Source organism: Erinaceus europaeus, chromosome 2, assembly GCF_950295315.1.
Source record: "Erinaceus europaeus chromosome 2, mEriEur2.1, whole genome shotgun sequence".
Taxonomy (NCBI): domain Eukaryota; kingdom Metazoa; phylum Chordata; class Mammalia; order Eulipotyphla; family Erinaceidae; genus Erinaceus; species Erinaceus europaeus.
In genome coordinates, this window is record NC_080163.1 from 185,412,948 (window position 1) to 185,434,766 (window position 21,819).

The 21,819-nt window shown below is 41.8% G+C and overlaps 1 long non-coding RNA gene and 1 other non-coding gene across 2 annotated transcripts in view; one reads left to right on the top strand and one right to left on the bottom strand.

The window, feature by feature from the left end:
- Window positions 1-21,819, top strand: part of LOC132537038 (uncharacterized) — a 168,469-nt gene that overhangs the window by 100,010 nt on the left and 46,640 nt on the right. The gene's annotated exons all lie outside the window — the stretch shown is intronic.
- Window positions 2,105-2,213, bottom strand: LOC132537171 (U6 spliceosomal RNA). The gene has a single exon (XR_009548634.1). It is a non-coding gene; the product is annotated as a U6 spliceosomal RNA (small nuclear RNA).

Genomic DNA, 21,819 nt, shown 5'->3' on the forward strand with positions numbered 1-21,819 from the left:
CAGCTTTTCAAGTGCTGAGCCGTGTTATAGGTGTCACTTTCCCTCTCTATTACCCCCTTCATCTTGATTTCTGGCTGTCTCTATTCAAGAAATAAATAAAGATAATAAAAGGCAAACAAAAAACTACACTAAGTTCCATCTCATACAAAGAGTCACACAAAAGAGAAGTAAAAGATTTAATTCCATTGACAAACCTCCAAAGATAAAATTCCTTGGGGTGAATCTCACAAAGGAGGTGAAGGACCTTTACAGAGCAAACTTTAAGACATATAAGAAACAGAAACTATCAGGCATATAAGAAAACTGTAAGATATATCAGAAATAGTGACTGACACGTAGAAATGAAGAAAATTCCATGTTCCTGGACTGGAAGAAGTGTCATGAAAATGGACATTCTAAGTCAAGAGATAAAAGACACTGATCAGATGCTTTCACTCATATGTGGAATCTAGAGACGTGGTACTCAGGAAATTGCAAAACAAAACAGAAGTGAACAAACGGTTTCCAAGACCTTGTGAGAACTATAGCAATAGTCTTCCAAGGTGGGAGGGTAAAGACACAGAACTTCATTGATAGGAGTGGTGTGGGACTATACCCTGTAATCTCACAATCACATTATTAATCCCAAATAAAAAGTGACAAAAGAGGGGGGAGTCAGAGAGGAAGACACCTACAGTACTGTCTCTCCACACTTAAAGCTTTCCCCATGCAGGTGGGGAGCTCGGGCTTGAACCTGGGACCCTACACATGATGTGTGCCTTCAGTCAGGTGCACCACTGTCCAGCCCCCTCATTTTTATTTTATTGAATAGAGAAAAAACAAGAAGAAAAGGCACACACACACACACGTGCACATGAGCACACACACACATGCACACACAAAGAGATATATATATAGAGAGAGACAGAGAGATAGAGATAGAGAGACCTGTAGCACTATTTCAGGGCTTGTGAACCTTAGCCCTTCCAGGAGGGGACTAAGAGTTTGAACCTGGCTCCTGACACACAGTAATATCTGCACTCAGTCGAGGCACTACTGTGGAAATATATGAACTTGAATTCAATCCTATTTCGGAAACCCACATTTGTAATGAACCAAAGTCATTCCAATTAATTACAAAATCTCAATGATTCTGGAAAGGTCTGTTTCTCTTATCTTTTGGTCTTAAAGAGAAAACTGTTAGACCTCAGTGTGATGGAGGCAGGACTAGTTTCAATCAAGAAGGCAGAAAGAAAGAGAAAAAAGAGAGAAAGAATGAAAGAGAGAGGGAGTCGGGTGGTAGCACAGCAGGTTAAGCGTACCTGGTGCAAAGCGCAAGGACTGGCATAGGATCCTGGTTTGAGCCCCCGGATCCCCACCTGCAGGGGAGTCACTTCACAAGCAGTAAAACAGGTCTGCAGGTGTCTATCTTTCTCTCACCCTCTCTGTCTCCCCCCTCTCCATTTCTCTCTGTCCCATCCAACAATGATATCAATATGAACAACAACAATAACTATAACAACAATTTTTAAAAAGAATGAAAAGAGAGCATTTCTTGATCAAAAGTCAGAGGAACTCTGATATCACCACCCAAAGCCATGTGCACGGACACATTTTATGACCAAAGAGACGAAGCACCACATTCCTTGAAAGGTTCCCAGTGCTGTGACCTCCACCCTGACCCCAGGCACTGTGCACAACTGGGAAACTCTGATGCGGCATCGAACTGCTGCTCCAACGACAAGGCAGCGGGCTGCTCCTTCATTCTGCCAGTTCAGTCCCCAGCACCACCTGTACGGGTGCATGAGTAAGTGCTTTCCTTCCATTTTCTATTCCCTCATCCCTTGCTTTCATGCATTCAGTGATTCAACATTTTTTATATCTTCTTGACCGCATTTTATTCCCCTTTCTTACTAATTTATTTATTTTTTCTTATTATTTTTTAACCAGAGCACTGATGAGCTCTGGCTTATAGTTCTGTGGGGCACTGAACCTGGGACTTCAGAGCCTCATGCAGGAGAGTGCCTGCATCACCACTGTGGCATATACCCCAAATCCCCCCTTTTTGCCTTTCCTTAAGGTTTATTCATAAAACATTTCCAAGATACAAGACAGTAACAAAAGAAAAAATATGGAACGCTTCACGAATTTGTGTGTCATCCTCGCGCAGGGGCCATGCTGATCTTTTCTGTATCGTTCCAGTTTTAGTCTATGTGCTGCTGAAGCAAGAACACCAGCTTTTCTAGTTTGGATGTCACTAGGTTGATCGTTTGAGGCACTGTGCCCGCATTAGGAATCCCCGGATGCCAGCAGCAATCCACCAACTCCCTCGCCCACCCTCCCCACAGATCCCTCCCATTTGTTCTTTCTCTTTGATTGGAAAGTACACTGAGAAAATGAGAGGTGAGGGGAGGGTGAGATAGATAGATGGAGAGAAAGAGACACCCCTACACACCTGTCTCATCTCTCTTTTCCTTGCATGTGAGGAATGAGGCTCCAACCCTGGTCCTTGTGCATGGAAGTCTGGGGACTCCAGAGGGTTTGTCACCGCTCAGCAGCCCTGCACAAGTGCTCAAATCACTTTTTTTCTGAAAGCTGGTTGGAGCAGTGCAGGAAACAGAAGCAGACTGACCCGTGGCACAGACGGGGAGCATAAGCAGAGCTCCAAGCCCTTCTGTCTCTGTGGCCACCTCACCAGGCCAGGGAACCTGACAACTCAGCCACACCAGTCTGGTGCTCTGCCCAGTGAACCCTGTCTCCTGTCTCCCTCTAGCTCCTGGGAAGTTAGCTTCCAAGAACAGATCCAGGGAACAGACTGCAAACATCCTGCCCACATCAACAACTAGTCCAGACCAAGGGGCAGTCCAGTGCAGCAGGGCCCTTCAGGGTTATGTCACCGCCTTGTGGACACGGAGCAGAATACACCTATGAGAGACTAGGCCCAACCAAAGGGCTCCTGTATTTCTCCAAATACTCTCTTCCTGATTTTTTCCTAGCACAGATCTAGAGAGAAACAAACACAGAGAAACACCAGAACACTGCTCAGCTCAAGGTGTAGACACAGATTGAAACTGGGTTGTTGAAGCCACAGGCATAAAAGTCTCTGGCAGAACTCCTAAGATGGCTCCTAAGCCCAATGTCATCTTATTGTAAATATTTGTATTTTATTGATGTTTACATTATTATATTATACTATTAAATTATAAATTCTATTGTCAGACTATATTATATTTTTCATTTATTGTATTATTATATTACATTTGTATTTTATTGTATTATATTTGTACTTTAGTGTACTATTATATTATACATATATTGCAATATATATCATTCTATTGTATTACTATTATGTTAATATTTATTGATTCCCTTTTGTTGCCTTTGTTGTTGTTATTGATGTCATCGTTGTTGGATAGGACAGAGAGAAATGGAAAGAGGAGGGGAAGACAGAGAGGGGGAGAGAAAGACACCTGCAGACCTGCTTCACTGCTTGTGAAGTGGCTCCCCTGCAGATGGGGAGCTGGGGACTCAAACCGGGATCCTTATGCCAGTCCTTGCACTTTGCACCACGTGCACTTAACCCACTGCACTACCGCCCGACTCCCTCTATTGTATTATTATATCAGGTTATTCATTGTATTATATAATACATAATATTATAAATCACAGTATTATATCCTTTGTATGAATATTTGTGTTTACCATATTATTTTATGATAGTATATCTTTATGGCCAACCCACAATGCCAGGGAACCTAGAGGCTTTGCTACACAAGCCCATTGCTCTGCCCACTCAACCCTGTCTCATGCATCTCACCAGCTCCTGGGAAGGAAGCTCCCAAGAACAGATTCTGGGAACAGACTGCAAACACCCTGCCCACATCAGCAATTAGTCCAGACCAAGGGTCAAACCAATGGGAGCAAGGGGCCCTGGTGCATTATGTTGCCGCCTTGTGGACACAGAGCAGAATACACCTAAGCGAGACTAGACCCAACCAAAGGGCTCCAGAGCAAAATGATGAAGAGACAGCAACAGTGGCAGAGACATAGACGGAGAGAATGATGTCAGCTTCCGAGCTCTCTCACAGCCCAGGTCTTCTTTTGAAAACATTTCTATTTTACATGACTTTGTTAATATTTTTAGTAACGGGACATAGGTTCAAAGAAGGATCATAACTACTTGGCAGTCACTTCCGCCCAAGCTCTCCTTTTTGATTTACTATATTTACAGGTTTTATTTTATTATTACGTTTAGTCATGAGAACTAGAGATCGAGTTTGCTTTCCCTCCATTTTCTACTCCTTTCTTCCTTGCTGGCTGGCTTTCATTTATTCATTCATTTTAAATCTCCTCTTGACTGTACTCCTTTCCCTTTTCTGTTATTTATGTATTTATACTCTTTGGGATATTTTTTGGTTTTGTTTGTTTGTTTTTAGACAGAGCACTGATCAGCTCTGGCTATGGTGTTTTGGGGCACTGAAACTGGGACTTCTAAGCCGCAGGCATGAGAGTGCCTTTGTATCGCCATTGTCTTATCTACCACACCCTCTTTCTAGTTTGGTTACTACTAGGTTGATGGCTGAGACTCCCTGAGCACACTAGGCATCCAGGGATATCAGAGGCTATCTGACTCCCTCACCTGCAATGCCTCCCTTTTTTCTCTTTGATTTGAAAGTACACTGAGAAATTGAGACGGGAGGGGAGGGTGAGGTAAAGAGGTGGGGAGAGAGAGACCCCTGCAAACCTGACCTGTCTCACTTCTGATCCCCCCCCGCAGGTGAGGAATGGGGCTCCATCCCTGGTCCCTGTGCATGAGAGTCTGGGAACTCCAGCAGGCCCGTAACCGGAGCAGCCCAGCACAGGTGATCACATGAGCTTTATCCTGAAGGGGGTTGAGCAGAGCAGGAAACAGAAGGGGACTGACCCATGACACAGACAGAGGGGGAGCAAAAACACAGCTCTAGGACCCTTCTGTCTCTGTGGCCACCCCACCAGGCCAGGGAACCTGACACCTCAGCCATGCAAGCCTGGTGCTCTGCCCAGTGAACCCTGTCTCCTGCCTCTCTCTAGCTCCTGGGAAGGAAGCTTCCAAGAACAGATCCTGGGAACAGACTGCAAACACCCTACCCACATCAACAACTAGTCCAGACCAAGGGACAAACTAGCAACAGAAAGCCCGCCCAGCAGGGGTTCCTATGCATTGTGTCACCACCTTGTGGACACAGAGCAGAATGCACCTTGTAGGAGACTAGACCCAACCAAAGGGCTCCCGTATTTCTCCAAATATTCTTTTCCCAAAACGGAACTAGTGAGAAAAACACACAGAGAAACAACAGAATACTGCTCAACTCAAGATAAAGTGGTGATGAGGATTGAACATTGGTTCTTGAAGCCACAGTCATGAAAGTCTTTGGCAGAACTCCTAAGATGGTTCCTAAGCCCAAATTCTTCTTAATATAAATATTTGTGTTTTATTCTATTTTTATATTATTGTATTGTATTATTAAATTATATATGTTATTGTTAGACTGTATTATATTATTTTCTCTTTTCTGTAATATAATTATATTACATTCTCTTAAATTTTATTGTACTATTAAAGTATATTATTGTTTATAATATTGTATGACTGTATATTATTATACTATACTTTATATTAATTCATAATATTAATATAATGTAATTATATAATATTGGTATAAGTAATATAATGTTGATATTTTATTGTATATTCTTATAGCTACTGTATTATTTTTTAATATTTATTCATTTATACCCTTTTATTGCCCTTGTTGTTTTATTGCAGTAGTTATAATTGTCATCACTGTTGTGTAGGACAGAGCAAATGTAGAGAGGAGGGGAGGACAGAGCAGGGGAGAGAAAGATAGACAACTGCAGACTTGCCTCATGACCTGTGAAGCTACTCCCCTGTAGGTGGATAGCGAGGGGATCGAACTTGGATCCTTATGCTAGTCATTGTATTACATTATATTATATTATATTATATTATATTATATTATATTATATTATATTATATTATATTATAATGTCTATTGAGTAAGTGTATTTTATTGTGTTATTTTATCATATTGTATCTCTGTGGCCACCCCACAGGCCAGTGAAACGGGTGCCTCAGTTACACAAGGCTGGTGCTCTGCCCAGTGAACCCTGTCTCCTGCTTCTCTCCAGTTCTGGGAAGGAAGCATCCAAGAACAGATCCTGAGAACAGACTGCAAACACCCTGCCAAAAGCAACAACTAGTCCAGAACAAGACACAAAATAGTGGGAGAAACACATGCCCAAAAGGGGCCGTGCAAAATTATGTCGCCGCCTTGTGGACACTGAGCAGAATGCACCTTGTAGGAGACCTAGACCCCAACCAAAGGGCTCCAGAACTAAACTATGGAGACAGAGACATAAACAGTGACAGATAGAGAGGCAGAGAGACAGAGAAAGAGAGAGAATGATGCTACTGAGCTCTCTCATAGCCCAGGTCTTCCTTTCATTTATTTATTTTTATTATTTATTTTCCTTTTTGTTGCCCTTTTTATTATTTATTTTCCCTTTTGTTCCTCTTGTTGTTTTTTATTGTTGTTGTAGTTATTATTGTTGTTGTTGATGATGTCGTCGTTTTACTTAGGACAGAGAGAAATGGAGAGAGGAGGGGAAGACAGAGAGGGGGAGAGATAGACACCTGCAGACTTGCTTCACTGCCTGTGAAGAGACTCCCCTGCAGGTGGGGAGCCGGGGGCTTGAACCAGGATCCTTTAGCCAGTCCTGGTGCTTTGTGCCACATGTGCTTACCCCGATGAGCTACTGCCTGACTCCATGCCCTTGTTTTTTTATTGTTGTTGTTGTTGATGTCATTGTTGTTGGATAGGACAGAGAGAAATATAAAGAGGAGGGGAAGACAGAGAGCGGGAGAGAAAGAGAGACACCTGCAGACCTGTTTCACCGCCTATTAAGTGACCGCTCTGCAGGTGGGAAGTCATGTCTAGAACCAGGATCCTTATGGCAGTTTTTGCAGTTAGTGTCATATGTGCTTAACCCGCTGTGCTCCCACCCGACCCCCAGACCAGGTCTTCTTTTAAAACATTTTTATGTTACTTTACTTTGTTAATATTTTTAGAATGTGACATAGGTTTAAAGAAAGATCATAACTACTTGGCCGTCACTTCTGCCCAAGCTATCCTTTCTGATTTACTATTTTTACATATGTATTTTTTATTGTTATGTTTAGTCATGAGAACTAGATATAACATACAGTGAGATGGGCAGGGGTAGATATCATAATGCTGATGCAAAGAGACTCCCTACCTGAGGCTCTGAGGTTCCTGCTTCATCATGATGTAGGTCTGAGCAAGGCTCTAGTAAAAGAAAAAAAGTACAAAAATAATAAATAAATAAATAAATAAACATTTTAAAAGTCAGAGTGAGAGCAGAGCACTGCTCAGCTCAGACTTGTGCTGGAGGGCTGGGGATTCTACCTGAAGCCTTGAACCCTCAGGCATGAAAGCTTTTGACATAACCATGAACCTATCTCCCCAGCCCCCAGGGTCTTCTCTCAACAGGAGCCCCCACATTGTTGAATCAGGCCAAGAATGGAGCAGCCTGCCAGATGGCCCAATGTAGGACAGTGACTATCTTACACGTGAGAGCCCCAGTTCGATCCCCTGCCCTTGCCAGGCCTCACTGCTGTGACCTCCTCTCTTGACTCACTTGGCTAAAGACAGAAATGTGTTTTTCCGCCTGCAGAAAAGAGTGAACTCCAGGTGGGGGTACAGCATAATGGTTATACATTATGGACTTCATGCCTGAGGCTTTCAAGTTCCAGGTTCAAACCCCCACACTGCCATAAGCAAGAGCTTAACAGTACTCTGGTAAAAAAATTTTTTTAAAAAACAAAAGAGTGACTTCCTGTGCAGCACAGCAAACTCTCCACATCCCTGTCCAAAGACGAAGACTTGACTCCTGTCCCCTTTCAGTGAGTAAACTCTACTCCTGCTGGATGGATTTTCCACTTTTCTAGCACTGAGCAATTCCCAAGCCAACACGATTCCTATCTAGCCCTCTCTGATATTTTTTTTCAAATTACATCAATTTAGGATGCAACATTTTCAAGAAGCTATTTATTACCTATCACACACCAACAGGAATAGAGACAAAGACAGAGAAATAGAGACAGACAGAGAGATTCAGAGCATTTCTTGCTCAGACAAAGGTCAGAGAAGCAAAGGTATCGCCATCCAAGACCCTGGGCACTCATCCACGTCCTGGGGCACCAGAGACCTTTGTATCAATGAGGGGGACATCTCAGAGGATTCCTGCTGGGATGACCTCCACCTGACCCCAGGAACTGTGCGCAGCTTGGAAACTTTGATGCAGTTTCTGATGGCTGGTCCCTTGACAAGCACCAGGCTTGCCCTTCATTCTCCCAGTTCAATCCCCAGCACCACCTGTGAGGGTGCCTGCATATATGCTTTTCCTCCATTTTCTTTTTTAAAAAATATTTATTTATTTATTCCCTTTTGTTGCCCTTATTTATTGTTGTTGTTATTGATGTCGTCGTTGTTGGATAGGACAGAGAGAAATGGAGAGAGGAGGGGAAGACAGAGAGGGGGAGAGAAGACAGACACCTGCAGACCTGCTTCACCACCTGTGAAGCGACACCCCTGCAGGTGGGGAGCCGGGGGCTTGAATGGGATCCTTATGCTGGTCCTTGCGCTTTGTAACACCTGCGCTTAACCCGCTACGCTACCGCTTGAGTACTTTCCCTTCATTTTCTATTTCTTCCTTGCTTTCATTCATTCATTCATTCACTCATTTTTAATATGCTCTTTTTCACATTTCTGTCATTTATTTTCTTTAGTGTTTATTATATATTTTTTTTACCAGAGCACTGATAGCTCTGGCTTATGGTGTTGTGGGGCACTGAACCTGGGACTTCAGAGTCTCAGGTACGAGAGTGTCCTTTCATCACCATTCTGCTATCTACCCAACCCCCTTTTCTAGTTTGGATACCACTGCATGAAGTTCTGTGCCAGCAGTAGGAATCCAGGGATGCCAGCAGCTATCCACCACTCCCCCCACTCCCGCACCTCCCATACAATTCCTTCCCATTTATTCTTTCTCTTTAATTGGAAAGTACACTGAGAAATTAACAGGGGAGAGGAGGGTGAGATACAGAGGTGGAGAGAAAGAGAACCCTCACTCCTCGTCTTTACACTCCCTGCAGGTGTGGAGTGGGGCTCCAACCCTGGTCCCTGTGCATGGAACTCTGGGAATTCCAGCAATTCAACATTGCTAAGAGCCCCGCACAGGTGCTCATATCACCTGTTTCCTTGAAGTGGGTTGGGGCAGTGCAGGAGACAGAAGAGGACTGACCCATGGCACAGAGACAGAGGGACCAAAGACAGAGCTCCAGGACCCTTCTGACTCTGTGGCCACCCCACCAGACCAGGGAACCTGGCACCTCAGCGATGCAAGCCTCGTGTTCTGCCCAGTGAACCCTGTCTCCTGCCTCTCTCTAGCTCCTGGGAAGGAAGCTTTCAAGAATAGATCCTGAGAGCAGACTGCAAACATCCTGTCCATAGCAACTACTAGTCCAGACCTAGGGAAAACCAGTGGCAGCAAAGCCTGTCCAGTAGGGGTTCCTATGCATTATGTCGCCGCCTTGTGGACACGGAGAAGAATGCACCTATGAGAGACTAGGCCCAACTAAAGGGCTCCCGTATTTCTCCAAATATTCTCTTCATGTTCTTTTCCTGGCACAGATCTAGTGAGAAAAACACACAGAGAAACACCAGAACACTGCTGAGCTCCAGATAAGGTGATGACATGGATTGAAACTGGATTCTTGAAGCCACAGGAATAAAAGTCTTTCAAAGAACTCTGTAGATGGCTCCTAACCCCAAGGTCTTCTTACTTTAAACATTTGTATTTTATTATATGCTTATATTATTATACTTTATTACTAAATTATATTATATTATTATATTTTTCTTTTGTTGCATTACTATTATATTACATTTGTACTTTATTGTATTATATTTGTATTTTAGTGTATTCTTGTTTGACATTACTATAAATGTTAATATTATAATATATTGTACTATTGTATTATTATATTAAGATATTCAATGTATTATATAATATATCTCATATTGTTATATCTATTGCATGAATATTTGTGTTTTATCATATTGTTTTATTATACTCTATCTCCATGGTCACCCCACAATGCCAGGGAAGCTAGAGCCTCAGCTATGCAAGCCTAGTGCTCTGCCCAGTGAAACCTCTCCTGCCTCTCTCTAGCTCCAAGAAGAAAGCTTCCAAGAACAGATCCTGGGAACAGACTGCAAACACCCTGCCCATATCAACAAATAGTCCAGACCAAGGGACAAGCCAGTGGTAGCAAGGCTGGACCAGCAGGGTTCCTGCTGCAGTATGTCGCCGCCTTGTGGACACAGAGCAAAATGGCACCTACAGGAGACTGGACCCAACCAAAGGGCTCCAGAGAAAATTATGGGGGGAGAGAGACATACAGTAAGAGTGAGTGAGAGAGAGAGAGAAAGAGAGAGAGAGAGAGAGAGAATGAAGCTAGCTGCTGATCTCTCTCACATCCCAGGTCTTCTTTTTAAATCATTTCTATTTTACATTACTTTGCTAATATTTTTAGTAATGTGACATAGGTTCAAAGAAAGATCATAACTACTTGGCAGTCACTTCCGCCCAAGCTCTCCTTTTTGATTTACTATATTTACAGGTTTTATTTTATTATTACGTTTAGTCATGAGAACTAGAGATCGAGTATGCTTTCCCTCCATTTTCTATTCCTTTCTTCCTTGCTGGCCTTCATTTATTCATTCATTTTAAATCTCCTCTTGACTGTACTTCTTTCCCTTTTCTGTTATTTATGTATTTATATTCTTTAGGACTTTTTTTGGTTTTGTTTGTTTATTTGTTTTTAGGCAGAGCACTGATCAGCTCTGGCTTATGGTGCTGTGGGGCACTGAACCTGGGACTTCTAAGCCTCAGGCATGAGAGTGCCTTTGTATCGCCATTGTCTTATCTACCACACCCTCTTTCTAGTTTGGTTACTACTAGGTTGATGGCTGAGGCTCCCTGACCACACTAGGCATCCACGGATATCAGAGGCTATCTGACTCCCTCACCTGCAATGCCTCCCTTTTTTTTCTTTAATTTGAAAGTACAATGAGAAATTGAGACAAGAGGGAAGGGTGAGGTAAAGTGGTGGGGAGAAAGAGAGACCCCTGCAAACCTGACCTGTCTCACTTCTGAGCCCCCCTGCAGGTGAGGAATGGGGCTCCATCCCTGGTCCCTGTGCATGAGAGTCTGGGAACTCCAGCAGGCCTGTAAGCGGAGCAGCCCAGCACAGGTGATCACATGAGCTTTATCCTGACAGGGGTTGAGCAGAGCAGGAAACAGAAGGGGACTGACCCATGACACAGACAGAGGGGGAGCAAAGGCAGAGCTCCAGGACTCTTCTGTCTCGGTGGCCACCTCACCAGGCCAGGGAACCTGACACCTCACCCATGCACGTCTGGTGCTCTGCCCAGTGAACCCTGTCTCCTGCCTCTCTCTAGCTCCTGGGAAGGAAGCTTCCAAGAACAGATCCTGGGAACAGACTGCAAACATCCTGCCCACATCAACAACCAGTTGGGACAAACCAGTGACAGACACCAGTGGCAGAAAGCCCGCCCAGCAGGGGCCCCGCTGTGTTATGTCGCCACCTTGTGGACACAGAGCAGAATGCACCTTGTAGGAGACTAGACCCAACCAAAGGGCTCCCGTAATTCTCCAAATATTCTCTTCCTTAAATTTTCCCAAAATAGAACTATTGAGAAAAACACACAGAGAAACAACCAAACACTGCTCAGCTCAATAGAAAGTGGTGATGAGGATTGAACATCGGTTCTTGAAGCCACAGGCATGAAAGTCTTTGGCAAAACTCCTAAGATGCCTCCTAAGCCCAAATTCTTCTAACTTTAAATATTTGTGTTTTATTGTATTTTTATGTTATTGTATTAAATTACTAAATTATTTTTAAAGCATTTTTATAGTCGCCCTATTTTAATTTTTTTATATTTATTTATTTATTTATGAGAAAGATAGGAGGAGAGAGGGAAAGAACCAAATATCACTCTGGTACATGTGCTGCTGGAAATTGAACTCGGGACCTTGGCACCTCATGCTTGATAATCCAATGATTTATCCATTGTGCCACCTCTCAGACCACGTATTATTAAATCATATATTCTATTGTTGAACTGTATTATTATATTATTATATTTGTATTTTCAGTAATATTATCATATTACATTTAACATTTTTGTGCCATTAATTTATATTATTATGTAGTAAAACAATATAGCATACTAATGTATATTATTATATTATATTTTATATTCATTTAAAATATAAATATAATTAATATATGATACCAATATAATGTAATTATACAATGTTATTTAATAAAATCATTAATATATAATGTTGATATATCACATTATATTATCATATGATATATTATTGTATATTATATTAGATTATGTTATTATACAATTGGTGTCTTATATTATTATAGTCATTGTATTATATTATATATTATATTATTATGTCTATTGCATGAATATTTGTATTTTGTCATATTATTTTATTATACTGTATCTTGTTGGGCACCTCACCAAGTCAGGCAAACTGGCACCTCATCTATGCAAGCCTGGTGCTCTGCTGAGTGAACCCTGTCTCCTGCCTCTGTTCAACTCCTGGGGAGGAAGTATCCAAGAACAGATCCTGAGAACAGACTGCAAACACCCTGCCAAAAGCAACAACTAGTCCAGAACAAGACACAAATCAGTGGAAGCAAGACCTGCCCAAGAGGGGACATGTGATGCTATGTCGCCACCTTGTGGACACAGAGCAGAATGCACCTTGTAGGATACTAGACCCAACCAAAGAGCTCCAGAGCTAAACAATAGAGAGACAGAGACAGAAACAGTGACAGATAGAGAGACAGAGAGATAGAGAAAAAGAGAGAGAATGATACTATTGAGCTCTCTCACAGCCCACATCTTTTTATTTATTTATTTTTATTATTTATTTTCCCTTTTGTTGCCCTTGTTGTCTTTTTATTGTTGTTATTGATGTCATCGTTGTTATATAGGATAGAGAGAAATAGAGAGAAGAGGGAAGACAGAGCGGGAGAGAAAGAGAGACACCTGCAGACCTGCTTCACCGCCTGTTAAGTGACCGCCCTGCAGGTGGGAAGTCAGGTCTAGAACCAGGAACCTTATGGCAGTCCTTGCACTTAGTGTCATGTGTGCTTAACCCGCTGTGCTACCACCCGACCCCCAGCCCAGGTCTTCTTTTTAAAACCTTTTTATTTTACTTTAATTTGTTAATATTTTTAGTATGTGACATAGGTTTAAAGAAAGATCATAACTACTTGGCAGTCACTTCTGCCCAAGCTCTCCTTTCTGATTTACTATTTTACATATTTTATTTTATTGTTATGTTTAGTCATTAGAACTAGATATAACAGAGACAGTGAGAAGGGCAGGGGTAGATATCATAATGCTGATGCAAAGAGACTCTCCTACCTGAAGCTCTGAGGTTCCTGCCTCACCATGATGCAGGGCTCTGATAAAGGAAAAAAGAAAGTAAATGAATAAATAAATAAATATTTTAAAAGTCAGAGTGAGAGCAGAGCACTGCTCAGCTAAGACTTGTGCTGGAGAGCTGGGGATTCTACCTGAAGCCTTGAACCCTCAGACATGAAAGCTTTTGACATAACTATGAACCTATCTCCCCAGCCCCCAGGGTCTTCTCTCAACACAAGTCCTCACATTGTTGAATCAGGCCAAGAATGCAGCAGCCTTCCAGATGACCCAATGTAGGACAGTGACTATCTTATACCTGAGAGCCCCAGTTCGACCCCCTGCCCTCACTGCTGTGACCTCCTCTCTTGACCTACTTGGCTAAATACAGAAACGTGTTCATCATTATAAGACACCATCTGTATATATTATACTACTATAGCAAGTTCTCAACTGAGTTTTTTTTTACTTTTTATTAATAAAAAGGGAACACTGACAAAAACCATAGGATAAGAGGGGCACAACTACACACCAATTCAAATTTAAAACTGTGCCATAATTACCCCTTTATGTGCCTAGGAAAGCATTCTGATTGACTCTACATTCCTCTCATAGTGGAGCTCATTTGTGAGTTTTTATAAATTCCATCAAACCCAATAAACTCAAGCTTATCCTTTATTGAAGTTTGTCACTTGTCTTTTAATACCTATGGACACATTATATATTTTTGTTGTCATCAGGGTTATCAGTGGAATATGCTCTGGGGATAAAGCCAGTCTTCCTAGGAGCTTTTGCTTTTAATATATTTTATTTATTTCAGTGAGAGGGGTACAGAGAAAAAGATACACACACAGAGAATGACTGAAAGAGAGAGAGAGAGAGAGGGAGAGAAAGACTAGAACACTATTCAGCTCTGGTTTATGGTTGTGCAAGGGATTGAACCTGAGACCTTAGTGTCTAAGGCATGAGGGTCTTTTGCACAACTATTATGTTCTCCTCTGCCCAGAGTTCATTTTTAATTAGGGATATTTTATTATAGAGAGATAGAAAGGAGAGAAGCAGAAAGTACATAAAATAAATAAAATTTAAAAAGGGATGGACACTACTTAATGCTCAGTGGATCAGTCAATCAAGAAGACTTAACAATTATTAACATCTATGCACCCAATGAGAAGCCATCTAAATACATCAAACATCTACTGAAAGAGCTACAGCAATACATTAGCAGCAACACAGTCATAGTAGGGGACTTCAACACCCCACTCTCTGAACTTGACAGATCATCCAGGCAGAAAATCAATAAAGACATGAGGGACCTAAATGAGGAGATAGATAAAATAGAACTATTGGACATTTTCAGAGTCATTCATCTCAAGAAACTGGAGTACACATCTTACTCAAGTCCACATGGGTCATTCTCAAGGATAGACTATATGTTAGGCCACAAAGACAGCATCAGAAAATTCAAGATCATTGAAATCATCCCAAGCATCTTGTCAGACCACAGTGGAATTAAACTAACACTTAACAATCAACAAAAGATTAGTAAGAGTCCCACAACGTGGAAGCTCAACAGTACAATACCTAAAAACTACTGGATAAAAGAGGAAATACAAAAAGAAATCAAAATGTTTTGAGAGTTCAGTGAAAATGAAGACACAAGCTATCAAAACATTTGGGACACAGCTAAGGCAGTACTGAGAGGTAAGTTCATAGCTATACAAGTTCACACTAGGAAACAAGAAAAAGCATGAATAAACAGCCTGATTTCACATCTTAAATACCTAGAAGAAGAAGAACAAAGGAACCCTAAAGCAACCAGAAGGACAGAAATCCCTAAAGTTAAGGCAGAAATCAATAACGTTGAAAATAAGAAAACCATACGAAAGTAAATGTTGATTGATTCTTCAAAAGAGTGAACATAATTGAAGAACCTTTAGCCACACTCACAAACCAAAAAAAAGAGCAGACCCAAATAAATCGGATCATAAATGAAAGTGGGGATATCACAACAGACACCGCAGAAATTCAACATATCATGCGAGACTTCTATGAACAACTGTATGCTAGCAAGCTACAGAACCTGGAAGAAATGGATGATTTCCTAGATGCGTATGAACTTCCAAAATTAAGTATAGAGGAACTAGATAACATGAACAGGCCCATCACAGCTAATGAAATTGAAACAGTTATCAAAAACGTTCCAAAAAATAAAAGTCCTGGACTAGATGGTTTTACAAATGAATTCTACAAAACCTTTATATAAGAACTAATAACTCTACTTTTAATAGTCTTCCAGAAGATTGAAGACACTGGAATACTCCATTACAGCTTCAATGAAGCCAACATCACTTTGATACCAAAAGCAGACAGGGACACAACCAAAAAAGAAAACTACAGACCAGTATCTCTGATGAACATAAATTCTAAAATATTGAACAAAATTCTAGCCAACTGGATACAGCAGTATATTAAAAAGATTGTTCATCATGACCAAGTGGGGTTTATCCCAGGCATGTAAGGTTGGCTTAATATATGTAAATCAATCAATGTGATCCACCACATCAACAAAAGCAAGACCAAAAACCATATGGTCATATTAGTTGATGCAGAGACAGAATACAACAAAATACAAAATACAACATCTCTTTAGGATCAACAAACTATGAAAATGGGAATAGATGGAAAATTCCTGAAGATTGTGCAGTCTATATAGAGCAAACCTACAGCCAACATCATACTCAGTGGTGAAAAACTGGAAGCATTTCCACTCAGATCAGGTACTACACAGGGATGCCCACTGTCACCATTACTATTCAACATAGTGTTGGAAGTTCTTGCCATAGCAATCAGGCAGGAGCAAGGAATTAAAGGGATATAGATTGGAAGAGAAGAAGTCAAACTCTCCCTATTTGCAGATGACATGATAATATACATAGAAAACACTAAGGAATCCAGCAATAAGCTTTTTGAAATCATCAGGTAATACAATAAGGTGTCAGGCTACAAAATTAATATTCAAAAGTCAGTGGCATTCCTCTATGTAAACACTGTTAGAAGAAGTGGAAATCCAGAAATCAATTCCTTTTAGTATAGCAACAAAACAATAAAATATCTAGGAATAAGCCTAACCAAAGAAGTGAAAGACTTGTATACTGAAATTTATGAGTCACTAGTAAAGAAATTGAAAAAGACACAAGGAAGTGGAAAGATATTCCATGTTCATGGGTTGGCAGAATTAACATCATCAAAATGAATACACTACCCAGAGCCATATACCAATTTAATGCTATCCCCATCAAGATCCCAGTCACATTTTTTTTAGGAGAATAGAACAAATGCTACAAATGTTTGTCTGGAACCAGAAAAGAGCTAGAATTGCCAAATAATCTTGAGAAGAAAGAACAGAAATGGAGGCATCACACTCCCAGATCTCAAATTGTACTATAGGGCCATTGTCATCAAAACTGCTTGGTACTGGAACATGAATAGACACACTGACCAGTGGAATAGAATTGAGAGCCCAGAAGTAAGCTCCCAAACCTATGAACATCTATACTTTGACAAAGGTGCCCAGACTATTAAATGGGGAAAGATGAGTCTCTTCAACAAATGGTGTTGGAAACAATGGGTTGGAACATGCAGAAGAATGAAACTGAACCACTATACTTCACCAAATACAAAAGTAAATTCCAAGTGCATCAAGGACTTGGATATTAGACCAGGAACTATCAGATACTTAGAGGAAAATATTGGCAGAACTCTTATCCGCATACATTTTAAAGACATCTTCAATGAAACGAATCCAATTACAAAGAAGACTAAGACAAGCATAAACCTATAGGACTACATCAAATTAAAAAGCTTCTGCACAGCAAAAGAAACCACTAGCCAAACCAAGAGACCCCTCACAGAATGGGAGAGGATCTTTACATGCCATATACCAGACAAGAGTTTAATAACTAAAATATATAGAGAGCTTGCAAAACTGAACCACAAGAAAACAAATAACTCCATCCAAAAATGGGGAGAGGACATGGACAGAATATTCACCATAGGAGAGATCCAAATTCCGAGAAACATTTGAAAAATGCTCCAAGTCTTTGATCGTTAGAGAAATGCAAATAAAGACACAATGAGTTACCACTTCACTCCTGTGAGAATGTCATACATCAGAAAAGGTAACAGCAGCAAATGTTGGAGAGGTTGCAGAGTCAAAGGAACCTTCCTGCATGGCTGGTGGGAATGTAAATCGGTCCCGACTCTGTGGAGGACAGTCTGGAGAACGGTCAGAAGGCTAGAAATGGACCTACCCTATGGTCCTGCAATTCCTCTCCTGGGAATATATCTTAAGGAACACAACTCACCCACCCAAAAAGATCTGTGTACATATATATTCTTAGCAGCACAATTTGTAATAGTCAAAACCTGGAAGCAACCCAGGTGTCCAACGACAGATGAGTGGCTGAGCAAGTTGTGGTATATATACACAATGGAATACTACTCAGCTATAAAAAATGGTGACTTCACCGTTTTCAGCCGATCTTGGATGGACCTTGAAAAATTCATGCTAAGTGAAATAAGTCAGAAACAAAAGGATGAATATGGGACGATATCACTCTCTGGCAGAAGCTGAAAACAAGATCAGAAAAGAAAACATAAGTAGAACCTGAACTTGAGTTGGCATGTTGCATCAAAGTAAAAGACTCGGGTGGGTGGGTGGGGGGAGAATACAGGTCCAAAAAGCATGACAGAGGATCTAGTGGGGGTTGTATTGTTATATGAAAACAGGGAAATGCTATGTGTGTAGAAACTTATATTTACTGTCGAATGTAAAACATTAATTCCCCAATAAAGAAATTTTAAAAAATCTTCAAAGTTATGAGTCAACAAGAGAAATTTAGAGTTGTGGATGCATCCTTCCTAGATGTTTTTTGTTTCTATTTTATAGAGCAATAATCATTGTTTCATATGTTTGAACTCAACCAAGCATTAGAATAAATAGGCCTTTAGTGACCCCCTGAGAAACTCTGGTTGCCATCGCTTCTCCCTCTCATCTTTTGTGTGCTTTGGCATCACTGTGTGAGGCCTTGAGGGTGCATCTCCCCTCTCATCTGGTGCCCCTCTCTACTCCACTCCACTCCACTCCACTCCACTTCAGTCTCCCCTGAGCTCCCAGCACAGAGCCCTTCTTGCTGCCTCCCTGTCAGTGTCTGGTGTCCTGCCTCTTTCATGCCCTTTATCCGGTTTCTACTCTCATTTAGGATGAAATATTGGGGCATTTTCTCCATATTCTTTTTGGCTGACTTTAGCTGGTTTTTTGTCTCTCCATGAAGAGAGGAAGGATTCTTTACTTGCTTTGGCAACAAGAGAAGACATTTTGGAGACTGAGGAAACTACAATGCTTGTTACAAGTAACAAGCTTCAGAGATTGGACGCACAAAAGGAGGAAACCTTGTGGGTTGGAACTCGAGATGGAGAGAGAGATATGGATGAGATAGATGGGAGAGAAAGAGAGAGACAGAGACAGAGAAAGAGAGGGGAACACAGACAGGAGATGAAGCATGGTGTAGCACAAGTGTTGTACAACAAAGTACCCAGCTTGGATCCCTGCCACCACCAGTAGCCAGAGCTGAGCAGCCATCATTATCATCATCATCATCATCATCATCATCATTATCATCATCATCATCACTCTCTCCTTCCATTTTGTTCTCATTCACTCCCTTAAGTACAAGTTGGAGGAGAGCATCCAATGAAATAAGGTGCTGCCTCTTTCCTTCAGATGAAGGCAAGAAGGCAGTCCTCTGGGAGGGAGGCAATGGACATTGCTTAGCTACCAAGGAAGCTAACATCTTGATAGAGGTCTTCCATGCTCCAGAGCTCTGAGAAATGCTAGTTGATGACTGAAGGCCAAAAGAAGCAGCAGGCAGGGCAAGGAAGGAGCACCGTGGTTATGCACAGTGACTTTCGTGCGTGAGGCTTCAAAGTCCTGGGTTCCATTTCCTTCATCTCCAGAGCCAGAGCTGAGCAGTGATCTGGTTAAAAAGAAATCAACAAGCCAACAACCTAAAACAAAATCAGGGTATTTCAAAAGACCTCCAACTGCTGATTCTCATTCCACTGTGATCACAGAGTTTTCTAAGATTGTTGAGGTTTCAGGTGTGGTCTCTTTGCAGTCAAGAAGAAGGTCACCTTGAGAGGAGTGAGGTTGTCTGAGGCTCTCTGTACATTGTCCAGAATGCCTGGGAATTCTGACTCCAGAGCCCATGGTGGGGTGTGCAGGGTCTCTCTCCCTCCTTTCTCTGTTTCTGGGGATTCTCCATTTTACTTTCTTTCTTTTTTAAAAATATTTATTTATTTAATCCCTTTTGTTGCCCTTGTTGTTTTATTGTTGTAGTTATGATTGTTGTTATTATTTATGTCATTGCTGGATAGGACAGAGAGAAATGGAGAGAGGAGGGGAAGACCGAGAGGGGGAGAGAAAGATAGACACCTACAGCCCTGTTTCACTGCTTGTGAAGCAACACCCTTGCAGGTGAGGAGACGGGGGGGGGGGGGGCTCGAATCGGGATGCTTATTCCGGTCCTTGAGCTTCGTGCCATGTGTGCTTAGCCCACTGCAACCATCTGACTCCAGATTCTCCATTTTTCACAAACGGCAAATGTACATCCTGTCAACTAGGTCTTACCAATGTTGTAAAAGGACAGAAGGCTTAGACAACTCAGTCCTAGGAGTGGCAGGAATGGATCCTGGCATCTCTTCCACGCAAGTCTTGCTCTGCTCCGTGCATCCACCATCTCTCCTGGTAGGAGCCTGGATTCTGAAGCACAGACATGCCTGTGGTCAATGGATACATCACCTATGGCCCCTTCAAACTAATCACTTTCTGACCAGGTCTTGAAAAATGACTACAGTTTACTGAGGAGATAATTGCTCAGTGTAGAGAATCAAGGGTCTGATTCAGGATTAGCTCCTTTAGTTTCCAATCATCTTCACCTGCAAAAGGTGCTTTTGGAAAATAATAACTTTGTGATCCTACTGAGGTTTGATAACCACACTCTCTCATGCTTGGAGTGAGCCCTCACACTGGCATCCGAACACACCCCTTAGTGCTATACTGCTCGTTCTATTTTCATTCCCTATTCAGAGTGCTGCACAGGTCAGGATTATGGTGATGATAGTGAGTGAACTTGGGATCTCAGAGTGGTGGGCAGCAAAATCGTTTGCATAAGTAGCATGTTATCTCTCAGGCCCCTATTGGCCATTCTAGAAATGTTGCCAGTATTGGGAACAGCAAAGAAGATCACCTGAGAATGCAGTAAGACAAGACCAGGATTGCTTTGGTAGCCCACCAAGTCACAAGTGAGTGCTAACACGGTTGACTCGTGGACAGAGAGGTGCCTAAGGAGAGATACGGCTAAAAGTCCGTATCTACTCGGGAGTGACTGGCAACAGACTGGTGGTCTGCAAGTGGTTCTGTATAGTGGCAGCCTTCCCACATTGTTCTCCTGATGAATGGGGAGATGTGTTGAATAATTTCCTCAGAACCCACAGAGTACAAACAGGTTTTTTTAAAGAGACTCACAGGGCAAAGGAGTGTTGCCTGGATTGGCTTTGGCTGCTGTCTGAGCAGCTCAATTAGGCCAAGGGCTTTAGACCCTTGGGGCATGGGAGTCTCCTTGCATAACCACTGTGCTATCTCTCCCTCACCCTGTTTTATCTCTTGGTCAGGAATGAATGATTAAGCTAAAAAAAATCTACTTACTGGAGGGTCCCCCAGGTTCCAGGCAGAACCTTCCACTCCAGGCCCATCTGTCCCCTCTCCTCTACGTGGACATTGCCTGCTTTTACTTCTAACTCATGTTTACCCTTCTGTGTATATAAACAAACTGCATTGAAACATTTGGGGGTTCTTTGCATATACAGATTATATTTATACTTCTAGGTAGGGACTGGGTGATGGACCCACATTGCAGTCTTACGGACATGGGTTCAAGGCCTCAGTCCTGCAGGGGTGGGAAGCTTCATCAGCATGAAGCATGCCTGCATGTGTATCTCACTTCTTTGTTCTCTCTCCCTCCTTCCCTCACATCTGTTTTCACCTGTATTTCTTGTGCCCTCTGTATATGGCTCTGTCTCCATACAAACATAATATATATTCTTTTTAAAAAGTTTTTTTTTTAGAAAAACAGTCCAGTAACAGTCAATGGTGTTGTAG